Genomic DNA, 13,591 nt, shown 5'->3' on the forward strand with positions numbered 1-13,591 from the left:
ACACTTTTTCTTATGTAAATCTAACTTTGTAGAATACTGGACCAAATGAAGAAAAAATGTCTTTGTCCCAAATGTAGAGAGAGAGAGCGGGAGAGAGAGAGAGAGATCGAAAGAGTAAAAGAGAGAGAGAGCGAGAGGCAGTGGTTGAGTTGCTTGTCTGTATCTGCTCCACAGGAAGTGAGTCCCACAGTGCGAGGAACAAAAGGATGAGGATTAAAGCGCGCCAGACGAGCGAACCCTTCTGCGAAGCCGAGCGCGCGCAGAGCACGGACGCCGCCGCGGCAGGAGACGGTAAACAGAGATGTCACATGCGTGCGGCGCGAAGCCACACACGGCGACAGCCAGGGCACCAGAGCCTTCTCATCCTCCATGCCGCGTTTCCCCCCACAGCTTCACGAAGGATCGGATTACAAAATGAGTCTCTCGGCTAAAATGGTAAAAAGCTCGGCTGTAATTCACTTGAAAAGTACTCCTGCGGAACACAAAAGCTCTCCAGTCTTAAGAAATAACTGTGATTTTCAGTCATTGGAATAATGCGTACTTACTTTCAGCAAGTGAATACAAACGTCTATTCTTCATGCAAACAGAATTTCAAGTAGACACCTAGCAGAACTGACTTCTAAATAATACAGTTACATATTAAATTATTAACATCTATTAATGTTGGAGTATCCATCTCCTGTTTATGCCTATTTAAATATTGCTGAATTTACTTACAATGCAGCCATTAATGGCTTGTTGAACACATGAAAACAAAATTTCAACAACAAGATACTATCCAAAAAGATTTTTTTCTGTCTTATTTATTTATTTTTTTGATGTCTCTGATAATTTAATGCACTTGTATTGATTAAGTAAATTGTCATTTAAACACCATTTATAATGTACATACCTAATATAACTCTGACCACTGTACTGTATAGAGACGCTTTGCCACATGTATTGGCAACACAAGCAGTCACTGAAGAGAGGCAAGGCAGGAAGAACATTATGGATGTGCCTACTCTGTACACTCTATTGAGAACGTGCAGTCACATGACATGCCGCAATTCCGGACGGTAAAAAAGCAGAGTGCGGCAATATATTAAAGTGTGGGGACAGAAATGCTACTGTTGGATGTTTTAGAGAAATGAGCAGTCCTAGTTTGTATGCAGGGATTTCTAAGTAAGTAGACCATTTAGACAATGAATAAACGGCATGATATGTCACAAAAGGTTCAGTTGTTGGAGTGCAGGATCCGTATAATTTGATACGCTTCAGCCGATACGGAATTGTCAGGCAGGCAACTTCCTGACATAGCGTAGCACGACTTGTACAACTACTTGATTAATGGGCAGTCATATTTCACTGGGAAATCTCTAAAGGCATTTAAAGGTTTCAGAGCTTATAAATACTTTGTAGCCGGGATTGAGCTGTGAAAGGTGGCCAACAAGTCCTAGTTTTTGATCAGGTCCAAAGTGAGTCGTACTTTAGCTAGCTAGCTACATTTCGCTAGCCTAGGCGGGATCCATCCCCCTGAGTCACCCACTTTTCCCCTGTAACTGTTATACTATAGTTCAGTTAAGGTGATTGCAGATTGAATCATAAACAGGGTTCCACATTAAGGAGTGGCTGCTGGCCCACCGCTATGAGATTGGTTCGGGCCAGTCGATTGACATCTCACTTTCCCAATTGGACCAGTACCCTAAATAAGCATCTTATCTGGGTTGAAGTGAAAGAGTTGTTTTTACCATAGAGCATAATGGGAAACTAGACTGAAACTTGATTATTTCTTCACTGATGCGTGCTTATCAATAATGTATAATATCTTTCTGTTACATAACTGAATATACAGCCTTCCTTTCTCTACTGAAACTTACTTATTAATACCTAATGTTACAGCTTGATCATTCATTAGTATTTTTACAGAATAACATCTCAATCAGTTTGACGTACTTCTAAGATAAAACGGCTATTTACTGAAGTAACATTAAAACGATAATGGTAGCTATCCCTCTATCCAACTCATCTTTATTAATTGCTAGCAAGCTACTGAACTAAATAGATATTAGCTGATATTGCTACAGTATAGGCCAATTGTTCTATCCTCCGTTAGATGGCAAGCATCTCACCTCAAAAGTCAAAATCCCCAGGCAAAGCAGATGTCATCCATGATTTCCAACATTTTGCATCTGCAGTTGGCTGGAGGCACCACAAAACATGGAGCTTGTCCATAATTTTATGGCCGGTGATTGGCAGATTTTCATTTTTAATAAAGAACACCATGTTTTTAACCAAAACAATAGATTGGCGGTTTGACACTTTTTAATACAAATAGTCTGTAATATCCATTAAAAAGTGGTTTATTTTGGCAGCTGGGCCGGTAGAAATGTAGGCTACCTGGGGCAAGTATAACACTGCCCTAATGTCGAGCCCTGACATACTTGTAGAACTTGGAAAAGGGCAGAAGTGTGTGATTCAATGAGCTGGATCAGTGCTTACATTTAGCTAACGCTTAGCTAACAGTTAGCCCCTTCCAGCTTTCGCTAATCACAGAGAGAATGTGGCATACAACTGCTGTGTGCATTTTTGTTTTTCAACAGGATTAATGCTAACCCTGGACTACCTCACTGGGAAACAAAATTTATCATAATAACATTACATCCAAATGCAGAACACAAAATCACCACGATGCACAAGAAGTTGCATTATTAATTTGTGGCCTTTTATTATTTTCTTTACTTCATTGCTCAACACTGTCCACAACAAACCTCCCAAAAATATCATTTTATGCCACCCACAAGCAGACATAGCTTGTTCAAAAATGCCACGTGTACGCTCTCAGTACACAAAAAAAGAGAAAATAAACATGGAAATTGGATTCCCCCCTACACTCTGTGGATGTCATATGCACTGTGTAGCTACACTTTGTGGGAGTTATACTATACACGGTTTGCCTCCAGACTGTGGATTTCATACGTACTGCACAGCTACATTCCATCAGGTACATTCTGGTCAAGTACATGCTGCCTCTCCCAGTATCCATGCCTGTAAGGCCAGGTGCAGGCATGTTCAGCTGGGTGCAGTGGCACAGGGTGGCCCCTCAGGGGAAACAATTAATCCTCAATACGGCTGTAGCCATGCTAATGGCGTTCATTAGCCCTTGACAAACAGACCAGGACTAACAGTACATATATAGTTACTGTAAAACAGAAAAAGGATACAGAGGAACACTAACGGACACACATGCACACTGTTATACCCCTCCAGTCTTCCCTCTTCGCTGTCCCATTTCTATTTAGTCAGTCACAAGCCCTGGCCATCACAGCATGCACACACACACGTAGGTACTCCCAGTCAGTCTGTACCATCTTTATGAGAATAATAACCATCTCTGTAAGGACATGAAGCGCACGACATCATCTGTGCACGCGGCGTTCTTAACATTCGTCACTCAACACCGGTGTGAAGATTCCTTTCCCACCCACCAGGTGAATAAAAGCGAGTTTTTTCTCTCTCTCTCTCCCTGCCTGTTCACCCAAAGTGATATTGTCCTTTGTGTTCCCACATACTGTGCAACTCACATAAGCCTACCTCAAGTTCTCACAACTCTGTGGAACTCTAGTTCCAAGGCTTGCAGAACGCCTAAGATTACTGCTGCCAGCAACTTACCTAAACACACAGATAAAGTCACTGTACGCTGTAACCAGGTTCTGCCAGCCTAGCTTGTCTGTGGCAACTAGGCATGATCCATCCAGCATAGAAACCAGCATACACTCGGTGCTGTGTCAGCTAACCCGGCTTGCACTCCCATGCATGGAAGCCTCGATAAATTCGCCATGGACCCGACAGCGACCACCGTAGACGACAAAGTGCGTGGAATGATCTCAGTAACAGGTTGTAGTGACAGTTTATCTTAGTCTTTGCTGAGATTAAATAGAAACATTGTGTTTCTATTTGTCCTCTTGAATGAGTTGTGCTGGCGAATTACCCATAGAGTACGACCACACACATGGTGTCTCTCTCTCTCTTTTCCCTGACTATCTTTCCAACTCTAATGATTCCACACTCAGTACAGTCGGTAGTGGGCGAATAACTAGCTTGGTTGTATGTATTGCTTAAGAGCTGAAGCCCTCCGGCACCACCGGGAGCGATACTCCTTCGTAGCTTAGCCAAGTGATTCAGTCACGCCGGTTACACTATACATATTCATGCACACACCAAACGTGACCAACCCGCCATTTGCCCTTCCCCCTTTTTTCCACAAAACATACACACACACGTGCGCACACACACCCTGGCTTGATTAGTTTCTGCATGCTCTGTGTTTGTATGTTTGTTTAATAAATTATTTTATTAAACCCGTTGCCAGAATGTGAGAATTTGAGTCAAAATATCCTATCCAAGAACTATATCCTTCAGGTTATCTATGAAATCTTAATTATTTGATCATTAATATTTGTCATTTTTAATATTAAACAAAGTTCCAAATTTATGGTCAGATAATCTAGATAACCATCATTTTATGAGACTGATTTTTAATTGTGCTATGACTACATAAGTGGTGCCCAATGTGAAATATAAAAGTGTATTTCCTTACATAAGTGGTGCCCCATGTAAGGCTATAGAGTCATTTCCCCAACACATATATACAGTAAATGCAAACACGTATGGGTCTTCTGTACATACACATATGCACATACACACAAACACGTACATATCCCTTCTGTACATACACATATACACTCAAACATATACATATCCTTTCTGTACAAACACATATGTATATACATGCAAACATGTACATATGCCGTCTGTTTGGACACATTTGACCAGGCACAAATGCAAACACAGGTGCACAAACACACACACACACACCTACGTGCACGTACAGCATAAACATCAGTGCACGTGCACGTAAAACATACACATCAGTACGTGCATGCACACATGCATGCACAGACAGATAATTGCCCAAACACACATACACTCAAATTCATGCGCACGTTCACGCTGTCTGCAAGCACACAGACACACACATAGGGTATCATTTGCCAAAACGGCATGGTCAGAGCACGTCCAATTCATAGCACAATGCCTGTCATCTCCGAGCTTCCCTTTCATGCATTCCAGTCCAGCAGCTTACATAACACCTCTCTGCCAATGGGATCAGCCGGGATTGCGGCTCAGCTGACCAGATAAGGAGCTCTTTACTGTTGATGCATGAGCTCGCCAGCTGTAGGAATGTCTGACTTTCCCTCTACCAGCCTTCCGTCCCTCTACCCCCACCTCTCTCTCTCTCTCTCCCATCCCACTCCTCCTCCTCCTCTCTCTCTCTCTCGCTCTCCACCTCTTGCTCCCTCCCTCTGTCACACACAAACACAGACTGCAGCGGCAGAGGATGGAGATCTCCCGTAACTGCTCCCGTCGCCAGTGAGTGCCTGCCCTGCGCTGTGCGTGTGTGTGTGTGTGTGTGTGTGTGTGTGTGCGCTCGTGAGCGTGTGTGTGTGTGCGTGCATCTCTCCAGCCGGGACGGGAGCCAGGCACGCGCATGTGCAGGTGCACGCGTGTGTGTGCATGCGTGCGTGAGTGTGTGTGCACCTCTGCTTCTCGCTGACTCTTGAAGGGAACCTGTACCTGATTCTGGCTGGGGACTTTTGAGCCATTTTTGCTTACACCGAAGCTGGGGGGGTGGGGGTGGGGGGGCTGGGGACCTGCAGAGATGTTAGCAGCGCTGCTGTAGCCCTTCCTCATGCCTGGACCATGGAGGAGGACCCCAGCGCGAGAGCCTCTCTCCCCCTGTAAAGCACAGGACACTCACTGGGAGAACCGGGATCTCTCCCGCTCCACCCGCTCAGCCGGCAATTCGCCTTGTGAGGTGAGTCACTTTCCTTTCACCTTTTAGCTCAAAAATGAAAGAAGTTAGTTGATTTCCCCAGGGAGGTGGGGGTGAATGGGAGGGGGAAGGTTACACTTTTGGCGTTGTTTCAGATATCATCTTCTGCAGAGCGCAGAACTGCTTTGCTGGTTTTCTGGTGTGAAACATCTGCGAACGGACAGTGTTGTCATGTTTTGTTTTCGGTAAGAACCAAAAGGAAAAATCATTCACAGCAAAACTGCCCAAGCACTCTAGTGCGGAAAAATATGACAAGACAGATGTTTTCAGTCTGAAAAGCATAATTGTTCTTGCCTACTTTTATTGCCTACCAAATGCTAAACAACCTTAGACACACAGTAAATAAAGTTGATGAACAATGTAAATGTCTGTAGGACATGAACTACAAATGAAATTTTACAATTCTGTTGTAATAACACAGCTTTGTAATTCAGGACTACAATTAAAATTGCCAAGGCAGGATGATGACATTTGCATTAGTTAATTTGTTTTGTATTCAGTTTGCCCGAGTGAGTAGCAGTCTCCAGTCATCTGGAACAATGCAGAATTTCTCAGTAGCATGTCTCCAATGTGCACGCATGCGTTGGGCTGGCATATTTCAAGAACAAATTGCGGCATTGATTTTAGAGGTGGAAAAAAAAAGTATTGGAGTTTGTGAAATTACGGTCAGCCGCTGCTCGCCGTATGGAGAGCAGCATAAGGAATCAGCACGGAGGAGCAGCCAGGGTACAGGCTGCTCCGCGGCAGGGAACGCTGAGGTGTAATGAAAGATAAGCGTATCGGCGACGCGGGACAGCTGACTGGGATGCCGGCTTCAACCAAGGGGGGTAGTCATGAGCGGGGGGGACATGCGTGATACTGCCCGTGACAGAGCTACGGGGCATCGCACCACAGAGGCAGAGAGAGGGAGAGAGAGAGAGAGAGAGAAAGGAGGAGATGGATGAGAGATTAGAGAGAGAGATATATTATTATATTCCTTGTCTGCGCCCCCCACTCCCCCCACGGTCTGGGACTACTATGCCCCCCACTCCCCCCACGGTCTGGGACTACTATGCCCCCCCCCACCCATTGCCTTAGCGCTAAACTTATTTTTAGTTATGAATATATTTCCTGCTATTTTTTGATGTCTCGATCTAGGGATTCCTAACTCTCACCCATGACCTGTGTGGCTGCTCTGTAGTCCTGTAGTCATCTGTCACACTGTCCTGAGGTCAGCACCTGTATCTCAGAGGCTGTGTCCACCCCACCCCATATAAGGCTAAGGTCAGGGTTAGTGCTAGCAGGGGACATTCCACTAGAGTGTGAGTTTTGTTTTTGTTTTTTTTTGGGGGGGAGGAGGGTCCATGTTCCAGATATGTAAGCCTGCGAGCGTGTAACTGCTTCTGTGTTCTTTACCAGATGTTACCTAGCATGCGCTGTAGGGCTAATTCCCTGGAAACCGAAACCCACAGCTTGCTTGCGTGTAAACGTGACGAGCTGCGTGTCGTGATAACAGAGTCAGGTCCATAATCAGGTGGTCACATTCCTGACTCTCTGCTTGGCTAGTACCTCGTACCAGGAATTCACCTGGAATTGCTGCAGTAAATGTGCAGCTATGTATCCGAATAACATACGCAGAGACTTATGCACGTTACCCTGGGCAAAGGAGACTGCAAAGAAAATAAGCCATTATCTGCTGAGCCTGATAAAACCAGACTTCACCACAACGTAATAAAAAACGCACATCTGATGCTGACTGGCCACAGAACTGCAGTGGAGCTTCGCTACGGCTGCTACAGAACCTCAGCATCTGCAGTTGTACTGTAGACCAGGGGGCAATGCGCTTGCAACTTCGGCTTCTCATCTGTAAACCGTGCGTGCGCAGGAAAGACGCATATGCCACTGTCCCTGCGGATCTGGGATTTATAAAAACAAACGTGACGTCAAAACACGCGCATGTTTAAACGCATAAACTGTGGCCCCTGCGTACGCACGTTTCGGAGACTGTGGCCCCTGTGTACGCACGTTTCTGTGGGACCTGGCAAAGTTGTGAAATACACATAAATGTCCTAGGGGCCCATTTTCATTTAGTGTCTTTGACTTTATATCAAAGTACACAGCCTTCTAATATGTTCTATCCATTGTCAGAGGAACATCTAGGCCTAAGTAGTTTCTGTGTTTCTTGAAACGGTGCCACTGTAAGATGCGAGATAAATTTCTGTGTAATCAGACAATAAAGTATTGTCTGATTACACGTATGTATCATTTCATATCGTACTTTGAATAATGTCTCATCACGGGCTGATAACTGCCGTGACTCAATTAATCGCAACAATGATTATTAATTCCTGGGTAGGGTAGCCCAACCTTATTAAATATGGGTGGGGAAGGGGGGGCGATGCACATATGCCTATTTTGGGGGCATAGCCCCCCAATAACACCAGGAACGCAGGCATTTACGCTGCGATGCGCATGCAACGCACATCTTTGCATGTATTCTAATGTCCGCCCACTTCTTTTAAATTTCCAAAATGGTCTGGCTGCTGTGACATTCTGCCACTCTGTTTGTTTATGGCAGAACTATTACCACTAAACAATACAGCCTCTCTGACTTCTTCCTTCGTAACGAGCGTCTCCGTTTCACGCATTCTTCTTCTTCGTTTTGCGGTCTGACTTCTCCATTCTCCCCGTCTATTCGTTAGAATGACAGGCTGACTCACTTCTCTTCTTTTGTGCGTACGTAACATTTTAGCGTACAGCCTCCGCAAAATTTTAGAAACAAGGCCCCAGGTCCTTTGGCGTTTTTTGTTTTTTTACTTTTAAAATATTAAATCAGAAACCGTCTATGCCAAGAACATACTTGTTTTGAGCTGTATATAGATCCAGTAGTGTGCCCTAACAAAGCAGTAGTTGGCATAGCCTGGATTCAATCAACATTTGTCCTTAACTTGTAGTTAAATGCAAACGTTTCTTTGTCAATGCAAATACAGATTAGTAAGTACATGTTTGTCATTGTTGACACCTAAATTCATTTTTAACTGTGAAAATTAAAGACAAATGTTTGTTGAATCCAGACAGAATCACTGATGTTAATTTAAATTGTTACAAAGATTCTTGTCAACTTGCCATGGAAAGACACGAGCTTAGTCTTTAGACTAAGATGACCATATATTTGGATTTCTTTCTTAAAAGGAGGCAGGGGTGGACAGTATTATGAAGATAAAATATTTTTTTATATTATTATTTTTAGAGAACTATATTTTGTTTGTTAACAAATGGTCTGTGGAACAAGCAAAACCAAATTGGACATTTTAGGAATTCAGAAATCCCACCTGGATGGATATTTTCGGTCCCCAAAACAAGAAATGTCAGGGGAAAAAGATTTTGACCCGGTTTAGACCTCTGATCGGTTCTCCACGCATGGGCGGGACACGAACAGCCGGGGGGGGAGACGTCTCTCTCCTTAGCAACCTGCCCGTGACGTTCAGACGGCTGCCGCGCGAGGTGCGGCACGGACCCGGTCTCGTGCCTCCCGGGGCGAGAGGAACCGGGCTGGTCTATATTTAAGCGCCGCGGTTCGTGGTACGTTTCAACACCCGCCAGAGCAGCCAATGGGGCGGAGCGGCGCTGCGAGAATAAGCCGTGTCTGAGCACAATCCAGCAGGGGACGGCCTGCGGCTCCATCCCTGCTTTATGAAAGCGTTCCGGCCTGCTGGAGCTCTCCTCCTGGGCAATTCAAATGTAAGCCCCTCTCTCTCTTTGTGTCCGTGCGCCCAAGGGGGATTTGATATGCGATAGCAGGGCACTGATCTCACATCCTTCTGCCGAAAGAACAAAATCCAGTACACAAGGCCAGTGAATTGGGAGTAAAAAAAACCTTTGACATGGTCACTCGTTCGGAGACAAGGCAATAAAAGAGTATAACTGCTCCTTTGTGGTATTAAATTCCCAGTGCTGGCAACCCTGGGTGTTGCTTTGCAGTGAAAATCCTCTCTAACCGCTTCAACTAACCGTGGAACTACAGCGAAAATGCAGACCTAAATAAATAAACACGCAAACAAATAGATGAAATGGTGTTGCAGAAAGACATCATTTGTTTATCAACTCAACAGGTTAATTTTTTGTTGAAATTGGAAGACGTTGCTGCTGCAGAGCCTCGTTTGAGATTTGCTGTATCGAAACCCGGGCATAATTTTCATTTTAAAGGCGATGGACGCAATGATTCTAATGGAAACACGATGTCGGTGGAGGGAAAGAGAATCTGTTTCCGCAGCGCAGAGTAAAATGAGGCTGGAATGCAGATGCACATGTGGAATAAGATTATCCACTTTGCCCACGAAAACGAAACTTGGCAGACATGACGTGGCCTCGCTTCGCTTTCCTCACACACACAACCCACTTCAAAGCAAGAAAGATAATCTCAGATACGCAAACATGCAGATAAACAGGATTTTCAGACAAAAACTGCAGGAACATGTAAGAGAAAGACATATTTATATCGCTCCATTTTTCGGAGACCCGTGAGCTAAAAACAGCAGCATTCATTAGTGTTGGAATCTTTATTTATTTTTTTATTTAAATTGAATGAGCCCTTTGGTGACAAAAATGCAGTAATAAACAGTCCATGAAGCTTGAATAAAGTTTAAGTCCCATGAAGTGACTTTATATACCATGAGCACCATAATGTTTGAGACATTATAACATATTTTAAGACATTTTTGTTGTTGTTGTTGATTTGGCTCTGTACTCCGCAATTTTAGATTTGTAAAGTGCACATTATCAGCACTTTATCAAAGGATATACATTTTGGCTTCACCAGGTAGAAATCATAGCACATTTTATAAATAACCACTCAGAGATAACCCCCCCTCAGGTCACCTTTACTTTCGGGACATATTAATGTCACGTAAATGAAAGTAGTGATGTTTTGTACACTGTCACATATCCTTTGCATGCAATGACTGCTAGAAGTCTGTGATCCATAGACATCATCAGGTGCTGAGTATCTTCTGGTGATGCTCTGCCAGGCCTGTACTGCAACCATCTTCAGTTCTTGCTTGTTTTGGGGGCTAGTTACCATTCATTCAACCTTCATTTAAATCTCAGAGATGCATTGAGGGACAGACTCTCATTTACAATGCCTAACAACCTCACCTAAAACAAGTACAGGGAAATACATTTCAAGTTACAATCAAGTTCTGGAATTGTTTTAAATGACAGCAATGCGACGGCAATCTTTAGTGTATTTTTGTGAGATGTTCCATGTGTATAGGGCACTGAAGTAGAATTCAGATCGCCCCAGATTGGAGTTAACAGTGGGAACTCAGCCAGTCCTGAGAATGTGTATGATGACATGTGGTATTATTCCAGACCAGAAGTGAGGATAAATAAGAAGGTGGTAGCAGTCAGAGCGAGGCTTTATAAATAAAAACATACCAGTGACGGCGACATCTTTTTGACAGAGGGGACCAGCCAGCCTTATTATACAGGATACAGTGATGGGTCCTGTAGCTGTCACCTGTTATAAAACCAAGAGCAGTGTGATAGACAGCCTCTAATGGCTTAAGGGTAGTAGCAGTTGCATGCCTGAGCAATATGTCACCATAGTCTGAATCTGGTAGAAGAAACTGCTTCGAATAGCCTCGTTCTCCATGACATGGGAAAGCAAGTTTTGTGTCTTTGATTGCAGCTTCCTTGTTAAATTATCAATATGAAATATTTTGAAAGTGAGTTTGTCCTCTATCCAAATAACAAGTTATCTGTCGTGAGGGACCCTTTCAATGAGCATTCCAGTTACTGAGCAGATATGAAGGTTTTTGTAATTCAACTGGCCTAGCTCTGAAGAACAGAATGTACTTTTTAGTTTTCTGAATTCAAGACAAATTTAAGCCTAATATACTTTCTTTTTTTCTGAACAATGTTAAAAGAATGTTGCAGAGTATTAGACAGAAGACTGTAGAATCAGAACAGCAGTACAATACAGCATCTGCAAACAGATGATAATTACAGGTGTTCAGGGATGCAGCAATATTGTTGATATAAACAGTTAAAACTGGCACCAGGACCGAACCTTGGGGAACACCTTTAGTTATATGTAAAAGCTGTGATCGGATCTCACCTACCTTTCCACACTGATACCTAACAGAGAGGTGATTCTGAAAAACTAAAAAGTCATAGGAACCAAACCAATACTGGATAAGTTCTGTAACACAAGTGGATGATCAACTGTGTCAAAGGCTTTGGATTCACAGTCCACAAAGAGGGCAGTAGAGTGCTTTGTACTATCAAGAGCAGACACTATTTGCGCGAACTTGAGCAGATAAGATGCTTCTGTACGCTTCAAAATTCTTTCCACTGCTGCAATCAGCAGTTACATCATCGTTGAAAATAAGTAAGCCAGGACCTGTGGCAGCCATGCATGCCCAAACCACAACGCCCCCACCACCATTTTTCACAGATGGCAGGGGGGGTTCCTTTGGATCTTGTCCAGTTCCATCACGTTGATACAAGTGAATCTTCGTTTCATGTGTCCATAAGACCATTTTCCAGAAATATACAGGCTCATCTTAGCAAACTATAATCTGGCTATCTTGCTTTTCACGACTAACTAGTGGTTTGCATCCTGTAGTTTAGCCTCTGTAGTTCTGTTAGAGTTCTTTAAGTCTCCTACGAACTGCAGTCACTGACGCATCCACACATGCCTCGTGAAGAGACCGTGGGGGGCTATGCATAAAAATGATGTGAAGTTCTGTAACTTCTACATAGTGAAACCAAAATGTTTAAAAATACCCTTTGATAAAAGCTGAAAATCTGCACTTTAATCACATGATTTATTTTATTACAAATCTAAAATTGTGGAGTACAGAGCTAAAGCAAGAAAAAAAAAAGTCTGTTCCTGTGTCCCAAACATTGTAAAGCTCACCATATATCATTATTTACACAGGGGAAAAAATATGTATTTTGTGTAAAACACCAATTGTAACCTTTTTCATGACTCTCTCTCTGAATTCTTATTATTACTCAGACTGCACATAAAGATTCTGCTCATTCAAAATGGTATCTTCCATTCTGTGCATTATTCAAGTCTACTAATACTGAGTACATACCTAGTGCATGAAAAGATGAGCAAACTAAAAAGGCATTAGCTCTATAATAGTTATATTCTCATTAAACACGGTAACATGCATTAGCACAAATGCAGCTCATGATTTAAAGCTGCTTTGTAGTTGGCAGTGAGCGGAGTGCAGTAGTCACTGAAAAGTGTGTCTTTAACCTGGGTTGAACCCCAGTCAGATACACAAAGAACCCAGCAGTGCAAATTTCCCTGCAGAAAAAACTGCCAGTTACTCAGGAGAGAGAGAGAGGTGACCGCAGCTGCAGCAACTAAGAAAATAAGCATGGAAACCATCCAAGGAGCTCCAAATTAAAAAATGGGAAATTTCCAGTAGGATAGTGGTTTGTGAACTTGCCAGAAAGCGCAACATCAAGATAGTTGCCAGGAATGCTTAATTTAAAGAGTCTAGCTATGCAATCGGTTAATGTTTGGAAATGCGACATGCTGGGAGAATCTTGAGTGGGCCTAACGAGTGGATATCACAGGGCTGAGCCTGGGCTACGCCTGTCGCTAACGGGCTATGAACTAAACACAGCGGCTGGGCTATGCATGTCGCTAATGGGCTATGACCTAAACACAGCGGCTGGGCTATGCCTGTCACTAACGAGCTATGACCCAAACAC

At 43.5% G+C, this 13,591-nt stretch overlaps 1 protein-coding gene across 1 annotated transcript in view; it reads left to right on the forward strand.

Annotated features, from left to right (window-relative positions):
• The first annotated feature begins 5,200 nt into the window (after positions 1–5,200).
• LOC118217668 (inhibitory synaptic factor 2A-like) overlaps positions 5,201–13,591 on the forward strand; it is a 41,276-nt gene continuing 32,885 nt past the window's right edge. The window contains exon 1 of the mRNA XM_035399616.1: positions 5,201–5,857. The gene's annotated coding sequence lies outside the window, so the exon portion shown is untranslated. The remainder of the gene's footprint in view (positions 5,858–13,591) is intronic.

Source organism: Anguilla anguilla, chromosome 18, assembly GCF_013347855.1.
Source record: "Anguilla anguilla isolate fAngAng1 chromosome 18, fAngAng1.pri, whole genome shotgun sequence".
Classification (NCBI taxonomy): Eukaryota; Metazoa; Chordata; class Actinopteri; order Anguilliformes; family Anguillidae; genus Anguilla; species Anguilla anguilla.